Raw genomic sequence first — 15,719 nt, 5'->3', positions numbered from 1 at the left:
GGTGGGGTTGTGGGCCTGTGTAAAATGCTCTTGTGGGGAGTGCAGACTCGATGGGCCAAACAACCTCTTTCTGTGCACTGTCGGGATTCGATGGCTTAAACCCATTTCATGTCTCAAAGTGTTGCTGCTGAAGAAATGGAAATCAATGGCAAGAGCAGAGAAGGTCTTTGCAGCAGAGTTGGAATCCACTGATGCCAATCTGTCGCCGATAGAGTGGCCCAGTCCAGAGCACCATCGTACATTAGCGACTGTCCGCACCACATGGCCAGGATGTCAATTGCGTTCCCAACAGGAAGAAGAGCTCAGCCATCCTCCATCAGCCCAAGCCCTGCATTTACTGCAAGGTTCAGGAAAAGCTGTCAACCTCCGCACTGCGCACGCTGCACCTCCATCCCGACTGGAACACCAACCCAGCGAGAGGGAAACTTAACCACTTCGGCATGATCAATTTTAAATCAAAAACTGTAGAGAATAACGGACACCCTCAACCAACGGCAAGCCGTGAACTTTCTCATCTCACACTCCAGGGCTTCACATCTCCTTATCACTGCATAGAGAAAAGAGCTTCAGAAAAGACCAAGAGAGGATAATCGCAGACAAGCACTTGCTTTATTTATTTGTGCACTGACCCCTCATGCTGCTCTTCTGGGTTAAATTCTACTCAGCCCAAAACATCAGTTACTTAGCGACACCAAATGCCCACCGCCCCTGTCCAGAAACTTCCAGCACTAATTGAGCTAAAGTGTTTTTTTTTCCCTTTTGGAATGCCTTCCCGTCCATCAGTGAGAGACTGCGATAGTTCCTGTCAGGGGAAGATGAGCTGTGAGCTCAAGAGCAAATTGCCATGGCAACTGGCAGCCGGCCAACCATGATGTCATCTTTTTGCCACAAAAAAATTCTTCATCCCAAGTCCTGCATGTCTCAGCGATTTTACTGGTATGTGGGAATCGCAGAGCATCAGAATCCAGTCAGCACTCCCTGCCTTGCATTGAATTGAGCTGAATCCAGCACTCTGCCACCCTGTGGACTACTTAAAGCTGCAAGCCCCAAGAAGTATCTACTCTCAAAACCTTGATCACTGTGGGGTGCCCTGCACCATGACCAACTCAGAATTTTAAATTTCCGTAACTCAATTTTGTTCTCATCACCTCTCGTGACGTGCCTTAGGTTATGCAGGCACATTATAAACATGTTCTTTTCAATATTAGATTCAGAGTAAAAATTGAACTGGGCTTTTTCTCAATATTGGCAGAAAGTGATAGAAATGCAACAAGACATAGTCGAGCAAATTAGATAAGGTTGTCCTACTTAAACAGCATCTGACACCTCATAACACCCAACTCAAACTAAAATGCATGCATTTGGAACCTCGCTCCTGCCTCGGCTCCAGACAGCAACTCCAGTCGTACAGAAATGTCAAAAAGCGAAATCTTGTAGTTCTTGATTCACCCACAAGAGGTTGTTAAAACATTATGATAGACTCTCATGCTGCAACCTCATCACTGCACAGCTTACAGCAAACAAGCCTAAGTGTCACGATGAGGAGACTGGATCCGCATATATACTCCATCTCCATCACTTCTTGAGTATTTTGTTCATACACTTCAGAAAATCTGTGCCTCTAACGTACAAACATGTCTCAAGGGACTTCACAAGGGTAATCAGACAGAAACTGAAGCAGTCCCAGTGGAAGAGATTAGGAAGAGTGATATATTCTAGGTTAAAATAAAAGTTCTAAGTGACGGAAATAGAGGGGAGTTTGGTGAGAGGACTGTTGGGCGGCACAGTGGTACAGTGGTTAGCACTGCTGCCTCACTGCGCCAGGAACGCGGGTTCAATTCCAGCCTCAGGTGACTGTGCTCTGGTTTCCTCCCTCAGTCCAAATATGTGCAGGTTAGGTGGATTGGCCATGCTAAATTGCCCCTTAGTTTCAAAGATGAGCAAGTTAGGTAGTCATGGTAAATACGTGGGGTTACTGGGATAGGACAGGGAGGTGAAAGATATTCTCTCGGAGAGTCGGTGCATGTCAGAGATAGGTCAAATGGCAACTTGGTCAAGTGTCAGACCGGTATTCCAATCACAGTCAGTACCTGCAAGAAAGGAATAAGCGACTGGCACCATCATCGATCTCTGCAAAAAACACTCTCCTCTGTCCCTGGAATAAAAGTTTATCATTCTTCATATTTAATATTGGATCAACATGAATAATCTACCATTTGTGGACCAAGTCAGTTATGTAGGGATAAAATCCAGAGATACATCCCTCTTCCAGGATAGAAAGAATTGTGTGGAGAGGAGAAAAGGGTGGCCCAAAAGGGAGGGAATCATCAGGAATGTGCAGGCGAGAGAAATTGTGGGGTGGCAGGGGAGGGGCACGGTGGGAAAAGACAGCAGAGTGAGGAGAGAGGGGGACTGAGAGGCACGGTGGGAAAAGACAGCAGAGTGAGGAGAGAGGGGGACTGAGAGGCACGGTGGGTAAAGACAGCAGTGAGAGGAGAGAGGGGGAGTGAGAGGCACGGTGGGTAAAGACAGCAGTGAGAGGAGAGAGGGGGAGTGAGGAATGACAGGTTCAAAAGAAACCCAACAAAAGGTGACCAACAGCATTGAAAATCCATCTCTAAAAGTCAACAAGGTGATAAACTTAATAAATTTACCACACGGAAAAACAAGTTGTTATATCAGGGAGACCGAACATTCAGATGGAAAAAAGGACCCCTTCAGCTGAGTGAAGGAACAATTGAAACGTTGGATCAAGTGTTAGGGAAAAGGGCCTGGGTAAGATACTCTGTCAGAGAGTTGGTGCAGACTCGATGGGCTGCACTGCACTGTCGGGATTCTATGAGAATTAATGGCACCTGCCTTGCAAAACTACTGGAACTCCTGGAGGGAGTAACTAAACCTGTGGATGAGGGTTACCCAATAGCTATTGCTTTCCTGGATTTTCAAAATTACACAAGTTACAAAATGCGTCTGATCCTATAATGTTCTCAGTAAACACATGGTCCCTGTAAACTTACAGGCCAACTGTGGCCAGACACACCACACTCTGAAACCAAGTGACAGATACCGCCCAATACAACTTGTGTGGATTTTAACGTTATTCCTTGTGTGGACCAAGTGGGAAAGGTTAAAGTTCATGGAACAGATGATAAATTGCTTGGGTGCATTGAGAATTGACTCAACAACAGAAGACGGAGGGTAGTGATAAATGTTCCACTTGGGGGAGGGGGGAGGGGGGGGGTAACCTGGGGCATTTCACAAGGACTTGTTCCAAAACCCCTGTTGGCAGCAATACTTATGAATGATGTGAAACAGCAATTATTGCGGTAAGAATAAATTTGATAATGCAAAGCTACATGAGCAGGAAGGAGTTGATTTTTGGAAACACAAAATGAGTTCAGCAGGTTTTAATCTGGATAAGTATAGATGATGCAAAAGAAGCAGGAATAATAAACATAGGCAGGACATGTAGAGGCCAGTAGAAATCAAAAATAAGTTGCAGGACTGATTTCTAATTGCAACCCTTCCCCGCCCCCTCCAGTATCTGCTCAGTGTGGAGCAGGTATCAATGAGGCAAATTAGAAAATGGAGTAAGTTTAAGTTTAAAGTTTATTTATTAGAGTCACAAGTAGGCTTACATTAACACCTCAATGAAGTTACTGTGAAAATCCCCTAATCGCCACAATCCAGTACCTGTTCGGGTACACTGAGGGAGAATTTAGCATGGCCAATGCATCTAACCAGCATGCCTAATAAACAAGTAACAAATAATGGTGAGATTAGTTCTAGAGTATGTTTTGGTGCTTGGACAAGGAAAAGGAAATAGATGCATTCAATAAGTTCAGAGATGGTGACCAGGATGATTCCAAGACGTTGATATTAAGGTTTCGGAGGATCAAGTTATGCAGGAAAACTCAAACCATGAAACTTGATCCAGGTCAAAGAAAAGTACAAGTAAATTGCTTTTTGGTACCTTTACTTGAACAGTGAACTTAGAAATGGACAGAGAAACAAATTCACAAAGACAGAGATGGCAAACCTGACATTTTTTCCCGTGAATGACATATGTGCAACAGGCAGTGTTCGATAAAAAGAATTATGGAAGCATTTCCACTGCTTGATTGGTTTCGAATTAGAAATCAGACATGCAGACTGGGCAGGGAACTTCACTATCTGCAAGCTTTACAGCGACTTTATCCAAATGGAGCCAATTTGCTGGGCTGAACAATGCTTTTCACACCCAGGATAAGCAAACAATTGTAATGCTGGGTCAGATATATAGGTAAGAAAGTTCCTGTTATAATCTTGAAGGTTTTCAAAGGGGACACTGTTTTTCTAAATTAATAGAAACTTCAATATCTATGAAGGCATGAATAACTGCATCATTTGCATGCAATCTCATCAATAAAAACAATTCACTGCTCATATTTCCCCCCCAAGCTCACTGGACATTTGTTTAACATGGCCTTTCAGATGTATGGCAGCATAAATGTCACAAAATTGCACTTGGCGCACAGAGATATTCTTGGAGACTGTTAAAGGAGGTGTGTGTTTTTCCTGTCTATTTGATTCAAGCTTTAAATATTTATGCTCAAGGAAGTTAAAATGGAGTGCTTGTCCCAGACTACCACTCCCACACAGATCCAATGCATGCTTAGCCCTGTTTGTTTCAGTCTATACAATGACTTCATTTTAGGAGACTTCTGCTTATGCAACTAACTCTGCTAAGCTTAAAAATTGACTGCTAACTTGACTACATGGAAAATCAGGAGGCTAAAGGTGAGCTAAAAATTGACTGCATTCTTGAAAGTTACACAAAGCAGGCAAGTTTTCATAACAGCAGCTGCAAGGATTATTTCTCGAAGACGGAGACAAACTGCGAAAAACATTTCCAATAACAAGATAAGAATTGAAATATAGTTTGGATTTTAGTGTGTGTTTTTTCAGTTTGTTTTTGAGATCCACTTCAGTATGTTCAAGTTCAGTGCAGGGGCTAGCAGTAGAAGCCAGTCTCCAAGTTCGCTTTTTCTTTTCGCTTCTGTCATGTTCATCTTTTTAAGTTCCGTCCAATAAAAAAAAACATGAAAACTCGTATCAGTGTTATCTCCTTGTCTATTGAGATGAATGAATGGACTTAACACACCAAGAAATTTTTCCAGAAACAAAGATCTATTCTCTTGTCTAAAACTGAGTGGAAGTGAATGGATAAAGTGGCAGCTTTGAGTACCACTGAGTGCCAAATTTAGCGATCTTTGCAGCTCAAGCGTTCCGTAAACTAATATAATTAGTTGGGTCTTGGCTTGGTCTCCTCTTCATGGAGAATAGACTCTCCCCCTCTTTCTGAAACCCACTGAACCCTCCCCAATTTGGTTACACCAATGGAAATCCTGTCCCAACAGAAATCTGGAAACAAGGCCCCTAATGATTACTAGCAATTAACAATCGCCAGCTTGCGGCAACAGCTCAAGAGTAAAATCACCCCCCCAATAGAAGCTTAGGAGACACAACATTGACGGGGTGGTGAGGGCAACACAATGTTTTTACATTCATAAAACCAAATTGGTAGCAGCCAAGTGAAAGCAACAGCTACTGCCTTTCACAAACTGGCCAAAAGCCCATTCACCTGCTCTAACTGGGGTAGGCAGACAGAAACAAGCGGCAAAGCAAGCCAAAAGTAGTAAAATAAGAACACTGACAATTAACAGGCTTGTCCTCCGCTTGTGATTATGTTGTCAACCAAAGGACTCTGGCAGCTTCTGGTGGCAATTACAAATAGCATGCTGAACATGTCCCCAAGGCAATTGCAGTTTATAACTCAACTTACTTTTCAGCAACTGGACTGATAGGAGGAGCTGTCACTGGTAAACACACTGACATCTTGAACTAAAGAGGGCAAACTTCAATGTAATGAGACAGGAATAATTAATGACTTTGCAGTTGGGGATCCTCTTGGAAGAAGTGATCACAGTATGGAGCGTGAGAATGTAAAATCCAATACCAGTGTCTTGTGCTGAAACAAAGATGACGACAAAGGGATAAGGGAGAAGTTGGCTAAGGTAGACTGGAAGCAAAACCTTTATGGTGGGACAATTGAGGAACAGTGGAGGACTTTGAAAGCGATCTTCCACAGTGCTCAGCAAAAGTATATACCAGTGATAAGGAAGGACTGTCGAAAAAGAGAGAATCAGCCATGGATATCTAAGGAAATAAAGGGGGGTATCAAATTGAAAGAAAATGCATAGAAAGTGGCAAAGATTAGTGGGAACCTAGAGGATCGGGAAATCTTTAAAGGTCAGCAGAAAGCCACGAAAAAAAGCTATAAAGAAAAGTAAGATGGATGAGTGTAAACTAGCTCAGAATATAAAACCAGATAGCAAGTTTCTACAAATATATAAAATGAAAAAAGGTGGCTAAAGTAAACATTGGTCCTTTAGAGGGTGAGAAGGGGGATGTAATAACTGGAAATGAGAAAATGGCTGAGGCATTGAACAGGTATTTTGTGTCGGTCTTCACAGTCGAAGACACAAATAACATGCCAAAAATTGATGACAGGAAGGCTATGGCAGGCGAGAACCTAGAAACTATCAGGAAAGAGGTAGTGTTGGGCAAGTTAATGGGGCGAAAGGTAGACAAGTCTCCTGGTCCTGATGGAATGCATCCCAGGGTACTAAAAGATGGCGGGAGAAATAACAAATGCACTAGTGGTAATTTACCAAAATTCGCTGGACTCTGGGGTGGTTACCGCAGATTGGAAAGCAACAAATGTGACGCCACTGTTTAAAAAAGGAGATAGACAAAAGCGGGAAACTATCGGCTGGTTAGCTTAACTTCTGTAGTGGGGAAAATGCTTGAATCTATCATCAAGGAAGAAATAGCGAGACATCTGGATATAAATTGTCCCATTGGTAAGACGCAGCATGGGTTCATGAAGGGAAGGTCATGTTTGATTATTTTGATGGAATTCTTTGAGAACATTGAGAAGGGCGGCACGGTAGCACAGTGGTTAGCACTGCTGCTTCACAGCTCCAGGGACCTGGGTTCAATTCCCGGCTTGGGTCACTGTCTGTGTGGAGTTTGCACATTCTCCTCGTGTCTGCGTGGGTTTCCTCCGGGTGCTCCGGTTTCCTCCCACAGTCCAAAGATGTGCGGGTTAGGTTGATTGGCCATGCTAAAATTTGCCCCTTAGTGGCCTGAGATGCGTAGGTTAGTGGGATTTGTGGGTAAGATATGTAGGGATGTGGGGGTAGGGCCTGGGTGGGATTGTGGTCGGTGCAGACTTGATGGGCCGAATGGCCTCTTTCTGTACTGTAGGGTTTCCATGATGAACATTGCATGTGCAGTGGACAATGGGGAACCTGTGCATGTGGTGTATCTGGATTTCCAGAAGGCATTTGACAAGGTGCCGCACCAAAGACTGCTACATAAGATAATGGTGCACGGTGTTACGGGTAATGCATTAGCATGGATAGAGGATTGGTTAACAAACAGAAAGCAAAGAGTGGGGGTAAATGGGTGTTTTTCTGGTTGGCGATCAGTGACTAGTGGTGTGCCTCAGGGATCAGTGTTGGGACCGCAATTGTTTATGATTTATATAGATGATTTGGAGTTGGGGACCAAGTGTGGATTATAGATAGTTGAAGTGAGTGGACGAGGGTCTGGCAGATGGAGTACAATGTTGGTAAATGTGAGATCATCCATTTTGGTAGGAATAACATTATTTAATTATAATTTAAATGGTAAAAAATTGCAGCATGCCGCTGTGCAGAGAGACCTGGGTGTCCTTGCGCAGGAATCTCAAGGAGTTGGTTTGCAGATGGAGCAGGTAATTAAGGAGGCAAATGGAATTTTGTCCTTAATTGCTAGAGGGATGGAATTTAAAAACGAGATTATGTTGCAGCTGTATAAGGTGCTGGTGAGGCCACACCTGGAGTACTGTGTACAGTTTTGGTCTCCTTACTTGAGAAAGGATATACTGGCACTGGAGGGGGTGCAGAGGAGATTCACTAGGTTGATTCCGGAGTTGAGAGGGTTGGCTTATGAGGAGAGACTGAGTAGACTGGGGCTATACTCATTGGAATTCAGAAGAATGAGAGGAGATCTTATAGAAACATATAAGATTATAAAGGAAATAGATAAGATAGAAGCAGGGAAGTTGTTTCCACTGGCAGGTGAAACTAGAACTAGGGGGCATGGCCTCAAAATAAGGGGAAGCAGATTTAGGACTGAGTTGAGGAGGAACTTCTTCACACAAAGGGTTGTGAATCTGTGGAATTCCCTGCCCAGTGAAGCAGTTGAGGCTACCTCATTGAATGTTTTTAAGGCAAGGATAGATAAATTTTTGAACAGTAAAGGAATTAAGGGTTATGATGAGCGGGTGGGTAAGTGGAGCTGAGCCCACAAAAAGATCAGCCATGATCTTATTGAATGGCAGAGCAGGCCCAAGGGGCCAGATGGCCGACTCCTGCTCCTTATGTTCAGTCTGCTAAAACAAAACTAATTTATTCTGCTATTTTGTAATAATCTTCATTGGCAACTTGCTCAAGTCATCAGCCCATCTTTGATCAAAAATGATAAAGCATATATGTGGACACAGTGTCTGTGCACATCTCTGGCTCTGTCTGCCCCCATGTTTCATGCATTGTTCTCTTGTTCCCTCTGTAACTATGGTTTCCTTTCCAACTCGCTGTGTTTGTGTGCGCATCTGATGTCTCTCTGTCTCTCTCTCTGTTCCCTGTGATACTCAGTGTGTGTCCTGGGGAATAGACTCAGGTCCACACATACATCTGTGTTCCTTTGTTGCTGTCTGTAGCTCTCCTTCTCTATCTCTGGGCATCCCATACTTCAGTTTCCCTCTACTCCAGCCATTTTTGCCCTATCTTTCCATTTGTAGCTTCCTATTTCTGCCCATCCCTGTGTGGATTTGTGACTGTCTCTGCCTGACTTTATGCCACAATAAATTCAATTCAACAAGATTTCTAGGCTTAAGAAACAGAGACATCCCTTATGACTTGCCATTAATTAGGTACCATTAAACCGTTCTTTCGGGACAATTTAGACGGAATAATTACAGATTATTAAGGTGATATGAGGTTAGTGATTTACAAATCCAGAGTAACCTAAATATGAATTGATATCAATCATATACAGGAACTGCATGTTGCAGGCTGCAAATTGATACTAGACACTACGTGATATATATACACTGACAGAAATTAGTTCATTTCAAACACAATTGTTGAACAGTTTTGAATTCAGTGGGTTGGGTCACACTGGAAATAATATAACTTTTCCCATCCCCAAACATAAACTTCTCTCATAAGCAAAAACAAATAATATATGATTCACAGTCTGAAGATATTCTATATTTTGCAATGGTCTGTTAACCTACATCAACACTGGCCAGTGGCAGAATTACACGTTGATGTGAGAGCTACAGTGGGGTTAAATGCTCAGTACTGTTGGGCGCCAGGACAAGAAAAGAGTAAAACATTTAAAAATTGTGCCCAGTGACTAAATGTCCCAGCAGAATTTTCAAAAGGTCAGTTAGAATCTAAAGCGGGATATTTTTTCAAAAGCATGCTTTATTCAGAATATTAGTACAAGTACATTACATTTTTGATTTGATTTATTATTGTTAACATAGTGAAAAGTATTGTTTCTTGTGCGTTATACAGACAAAGCATACCGTTCATAGAGAAGGAAATGAGAGTGCAGAATGTAGTGTTACAGTCATAGCTAGGGTGCAGAGAAAGATCAACTTAATGCAAGGTAGGTCCATTCAAAAGTCTGACAGCAGCAGGGAAGAAGCTGTTCTTGAGTCGGTTGGTACGTGACCTCAGACTTTTGCACCTTTTACCCCGACAGGTGGTGGTGGAAGAGAGAATGTCTGGGGTGCGTGGGGTCCTTAATTATGCCGGCTGCTTTGCCGAGGCAGCGGGAAGTGTAGCCAGAGTCAATGGATGAGAGGCTGGTTTGCGTGATGGATTGGGCTACATTCACAAACTTTTGTAGTTCCTTGCGTTCTTGGGCAGAGCAGGAGCCATACCAAGCTGTGATACAACCAGAAAGAATGCTTTCTATCGTGCATCTATAAAAGTTGCTGAGAGTTGTAGCTGACATGCCAAATTTCCTTCGTCTTCTGAGAAAGAAGAAGCATTAGAGCAGCTTCATTCAATGCTGTACACGTGCTGCCTTACTGCACTGGTCATTCTTTTTTTCTCCTTGGTTTCCCGGTCTCGAAAGACAATGAGTGATCGAGTGACCCCGTCATGGTGCATTTTTGCGAAGGATATGTGAGTGTTTTGGTTTACCTGAGCATCAGATTCCCTCTCTCAGCCCTGCTGATGGGTAATCCCCATCAGCACAACATCTGGCATCAATGTCGCTCCAGCGCAGGACCCACGCGCACACGCTCCAGCGCAGGACCCACGCGCGCACGCTCGTGCGCATGCAGACATCCGAGGCCAGAATCGAACACGGGTCTCTGGAGTTGAGAGGCAGCAATGCCACCGTGCCCCATATTACAATGTACATTACCATTCCATTTCAAACATTTGCTGGTGTACACAGCTCAAGGGGTTTTATACAAGTTCCAGCCCCTCAGCATGATAAGGTAAGACAGCCTTGTCTAACCGAGCCTTGGAGTTGGCTGCCCCAAGCTTTAGAGCATCCAGAAGAAGGATAGACCTGGGCCTCATTGAGCAATACTGTTGCCTGTGACTGTCATCCCTCTTACACTTGCATCCTTCTGGATGGATTCAACAAACAACTCAATAGAGGAGGGAAAGCCTCGTCTGACTCCAAATTTGATAGGAAAACTTTGGTTCCCACCAACTGATTGAAACGGAGGTTTGTGTAGAGCAGTTGAATCTACTTTCCCTCCCCAAACCCCATTTTGACAAGCAAACCCATCATGCAGCTGTACAATATTTGTCAAAGGCTTTTTCTTGATCCAAGTTAATGAGGCAAATGTCCAAACCCCAGCCACACACAGGCGATCGTATCCCCAGTAGTACAAAGCTGTTGTGGGCTATTAGAGATCTTCATTTAGCTCAGTTGGCTGGACAGCTGGTTCACAATGCAGAGCGATGCCAACAGCGTGAGTTCAATTCCCATACCGGCTGAGGTTATTCATGAAGGCCTCACCTTCTCAACCTTGCCCCTCACCTGGTGGTTAAATTACCAACAGTCAGCTCTCCCCCTCAAAAGGCAAGAGCAGCCTGTGATCATCTTGGACTATGGTGGCTTTGCCTTTATAGCACTGGTCTTTATCAGCGTGAATCACCAATACTAAAGCTGTAATTTAAGTTTAGTTTAAGTTTATTTATTAATGTCACAAGTATTAAGTTTATTTATTAATGTCACAAGTAGGCTTACATTAACATTGCATTGAAGTTATTGTGAAAATCCCCTAGTTGCCACACTCCGGCACCTATTCGGGTACACTTAAGGAGAATTTAGCATGGCCAATGCACCTAACCAGCACATCCTTTGGACGTTGACATAACAAACCATTGTCTTAAATCCCTTTCTGCTGCTGGTGCGTGGCACTCCTCCAAGAAAACTGCAAGCAGCTCATGGACAGAACTGTCACCGAGATGGAAACTAGCCAATCAACTGCCTCAGACTGTGGGAAGAAACTGAAGCACCCGAAGGAAACCCACACGGGGAGAACATGCAGACTCGGCACAGACAGTGAGCCAAGCTGGGAATCGAACCTGGATCCCTGGCGCTGTGAGGTAGCAGTGTTAATCACCGTGCCCAACATGAACTAGTTTCAGTTTCACAGTGTTGAAAATCACAAACTGTCACATACAGGGCACCTTCCCTGCCCCAATCATTTACACAAGCTTCAAATCAACATTTACATCTTTGCATACAGCCTGTGGCTCCACACCAAACATCTTGCTCAGATTTGGAGCTGATGAGTATGTTTGAATGAACCAAAGTGCAAGAGATATAAAATTAACCACCAGCATCAATAGACAGCAGTGCAGAAAGGCTCCTCTTGCCAATGGGGACAATGTCGAGAGTCCTGTACTGTCAGCCATTAATAAGACACATTCAGTTAAATAATGCCTGTTTCCTGATACAATTGGCGAGGTTATTTAGGAAAAATGGTTCATTGAAATACATCTTTAAACTATTCAATATTTTAGGAGTGCGGGGATAATGATGCAGCTATATAAGACCCTCGTCAGACCCCACTTGGAGTACTGTGCTCAGTTCTGGTCGCCTCACTATAGGAAGGATGTGGAAAAGATCGAAAGGGTGCAGAGGAGATTTACAAGGATGTTGCCTGGATTGAGTGGCATGCCTTATGAGGATAGGCTGAGGGAGCTCGGTCTTTTCTCCTTGGAGAGACGAAGGATGAGAAGAGACCTAATAGAGGTGTATAAGATGTTGAGAGGCATAGATCGGGTGGACTCTGAGGCTTTTTCCCAGGGTGGAAATGTCTGCTACGAGAGGACACAGGTTTAGGGTGCTGGGGGGTAGGTACAGGGGAGATGTTAGGGGGAAGTTTTTCACACAGAGGGTGGTGGGCGAGTGGAATCGGCTGCCGTCAGTGGTGGTGGAGGCAAACTCAATAGGGTCTTTTGAGAGACTCCTGGATGAGTACATGGAGCGTAATAGGATGGAGGGTTATAGGTAGGTCTAGAAGGTAGGGATATGTTCGGCACAACTTGTGGGCTGAAGGGCCTGTTTGTGCTGTAGTTTTTCTATGTTTCTAATATGGGTTACTTCAGGGTTCATTTCCACCATAGCATGAAGTTCAGAAAAGCAACCTTCACTTGAAGGTGAATTAAATTGCTCTCAGAAGGAATAAATGGTATTGGTTTGCTCAAACACCAATGACCAACTCGTGTGACTCACACAATGGCAAATGGAGCCGCAGGTCCCGCGAGTCTTGCTCAAAATCAAACTGCAGTTCCAACCAATAATTAACAGCACGGTGAGCATGCAACCTTCTCATGCGTTAGTTAGAACACCGCAGCTACCAGTAACAGGCAGAATTAAATTGTCACTTGCCACCACAATTTTAACAAAATGCCTCCCAGTGAATGTGTCACATACTGTCACCGGAGAAATGAGATCACTTTTCGAAATAACATGTCATTCTCACTTTCTTTTTATTTACTGCGCTATTTTTAAGCTAACTACTCATGCAGAATGCATGGCGATTGGTGTGCTTGATTTCATCGGGTGCAGGAGCAGATGGTGCATGCTAATGGTGCCACCGGTGAAAGGTTGGATTTCATACATCCCACATCTTCACTAGCCACAACTGGAATTATGAAAAAGACTTGCATTTGCATACCGCCTTGCATGACCACTGGACACCTCAAAGCACTTGAAGTACTGTTGAAGTGTAGTCATTAAGGCAACACCGCAGGCAATTTTCACAAACTCCCATGAACAGCAATACACTAATGACCAGATGATCCGCTTTTGAGATGTCGAGTGAGAGATAAACATTGACCTGGACACAGGGGACAACTCCCCTGGTCTCCTTCAAAGTAGTGCCACAGGACCTTTCCATTCACTTGAGGGAGGGTGCCTCAAACATTCTGATACTGCACTGGGGCATCAGCCTCGGGTTTTGTGCTCAAGCCCTGGGGACAGGGTGGGACTCGAACCCACAGCCTTCTGACTCAGTGTTACTCAGATTGTTACCTAATGACTGGTAGATATTCCACTTCAACCTTCTCCACCTCAGAAAGAACATCCTGTGTCTGGAATTCAATGTGTTATTTATACTGCGCCGGCTAGGGTAGAGTAAGGGATCAGAATAGCCAATGAGGTTAAACTGAGACTTTACCTGATGCAATTGTTTTGCTAAAATGAAGCGTTAAATCAAACCCGGGCTTGATGCAATGTTTCATCCAGTCAGCTTGGATCTGCTTTGTCCCTCTCGTGGGGACCATCATTGGATTTTTTGATTAGAAATAAAGTACCGAAAGAAAAAGAACATCCTGTGTTTATAGCGGGACAGATCTGTTACATGAAAGGTACCATTGAAGGCTGCTTTTCCTCTTTAGATGGCGGCACGGTAGCACAGTGGTTAGCACTGCTGCTTCACAGCTCCAGGGTCCCGGGTTCGATTCCCGGTTCGGGTCACTGTCTGTGTGGAGTTTGCACATTCTCCTCGTGTCTGCGTGGGTATCCTCCGGGTGCTCCGGTTTCCTCCCACAGTCCAAAGATGTGCGGGTTAGGTTGATTGGCCAGGTTAAAAATTGCCCCTTAGAGTCCTGGGATGTGTAGGTTAGAGGGATTAGTGGGTAAATATGTGGGGGTAGGGCCTGGGTGGGATTGTGGTCGGTGCAGACTCGATGGGCCGAATGGCCTCCTTCTGCACTGTAGGGTTTCTATGATTTCTATGATTATAATCTTTGAGAGTTTCATTACAAAAAAAGCAGACCAAGGTTCAGCCGACACAGAGAGCTCCGACTGAGCTCTGCAAACAGGGCATCTGACTGCCAGTTACAATGTTATCCCAAAGAGTCAGACATTCCCAATCCCACAACTCTCCTCAGTTGCAGCAAGTCCCATTACCACTTTGGTTTGCATTGAGCATTTAAGCAACCCCACAGAAAGACAGGGTATCGTGATAAGAAGATGGCATCAAAATGGAGGGTGAGAAGCAAAGGGAACCAGACAGAGCTTGGAGAGAACAGGAGTCTCATTGCTCAAGGTAAAGTGAAAGCCAATGACAAGCCTGGCCTATTATGAGAGAGAACGTTGCAGAGCTGGAAGAAATTTAAGGGAGACTGGGGCAAGACCCTGGAAGGTTTAAAACAAGGGTGAGAAGTTTGCCATGAACTCACTGAGGCGCAGGGAACAACTAAAGCTTAGAGAGGACAAACATACGGGGCTGCTTAATCTTGGGCTGCATAAGAGTCATAGAATCCCCACAGTGCAGAGGAAATGATTCAGCCCATCATGTCTGCAACAACAACAATCCCACCCAGGCCCTATCCCCGTAATCCCACATATTTACCCTGCTAATGCCCCTGACACTAAGGGGCAATTTGCTTTGGCCAATCAACCTAACCTGTACATGTTTGGAGTGTGGGAGGACCCAGAGGAAACCCACACGGCCACGAGGAGAATGAGCATAGAAACATAGAAAAACTACAGCACAATACAGGCCCTTCAGCCCACAAAGTTGTGCCGAACATGTCCCTACCTTAGCGATTACTAGGCTTACCTATAACCCTCTATCTTACTAAGTTCCATGTACTTAACTAAAAGTCTCTTGAAAGACCCTATCAAATCCGCCTCCACCACCGTTGCTGGCAGCCCATTCCACACACCCACCACCCTCTGAGTGAAAAACTTACCCCTGACATCTCCTCTGTACCTACTCCCCAGCACCTTAAACCTGTGTCCTCTTGTGGCAACCATTTCAGCCCTGGGAAAAAGCCTCTGACTATCCACTCGATCAATACCTCTCAACATCTTATACACCTCTATCAGGTCACCCCTCATCCTTCGTCTCTCCAAGGAGAAAAGGCCGAGCTCACTCACCTATCCTCATAAGGCATGCTCCCCAACCCAGGCAACATCCTTGTAAATCTCCTCTGCACCCTTTCTATGGCTTCCACATCCTTCCTGAAATGAGGCGACCAGAACTGAGCACAGTACTCCAAGTGTGGTCTGACCAGGGTCTTATATAGCTGCAACATTATCTCATGACTCCTAAACTCAATTCCTCGATT

General features: G+C 44.4%; 1 protein-coding gene across 1 annotated transcript in view; it reads right to left on the bottom strand.

Moving 5' to 3' along the window:
• Positions 1 to 3,961: 3,961 nt before the first annotated feature.
• LOC144479204 (liprin-alpha-2-like) overlaps positions 3,962 to 15,719 on the bottom strand; it is a 176,627-nt gene continuing 164,869 nt past the window's right edge. Inside the window, exon 4 of the mRNA XM_078197866.1 lies at positions 3,962 to 5,051. The gene's annotated coding sequence lies outside the window, so the exon portion shown is untranslated. The remainder of the gene's footprint in view (positions 5,052 to 15,719) is intronic.

Source organism: Mustelus asterias, chromosome 25 (assembly GCF_964213995.1).
Source record: "Mustelus asterias chromosome 25, sMusAst1.hap1.1, whole genome shotgun sequence".
In the NCBI taxonomy this organism is placed as follows: domain Eukaryota; kingdom Metazoa; phylum Chordata; class Chondrichthyes; order Carcharhiniformes; family Triakidae; genus Mustelus; species Mustelus asterias.
Note: the sequence above shows the minus strand (reverse complement) of the source record. Positions and strands in the feature narration are given on the sequence as shown.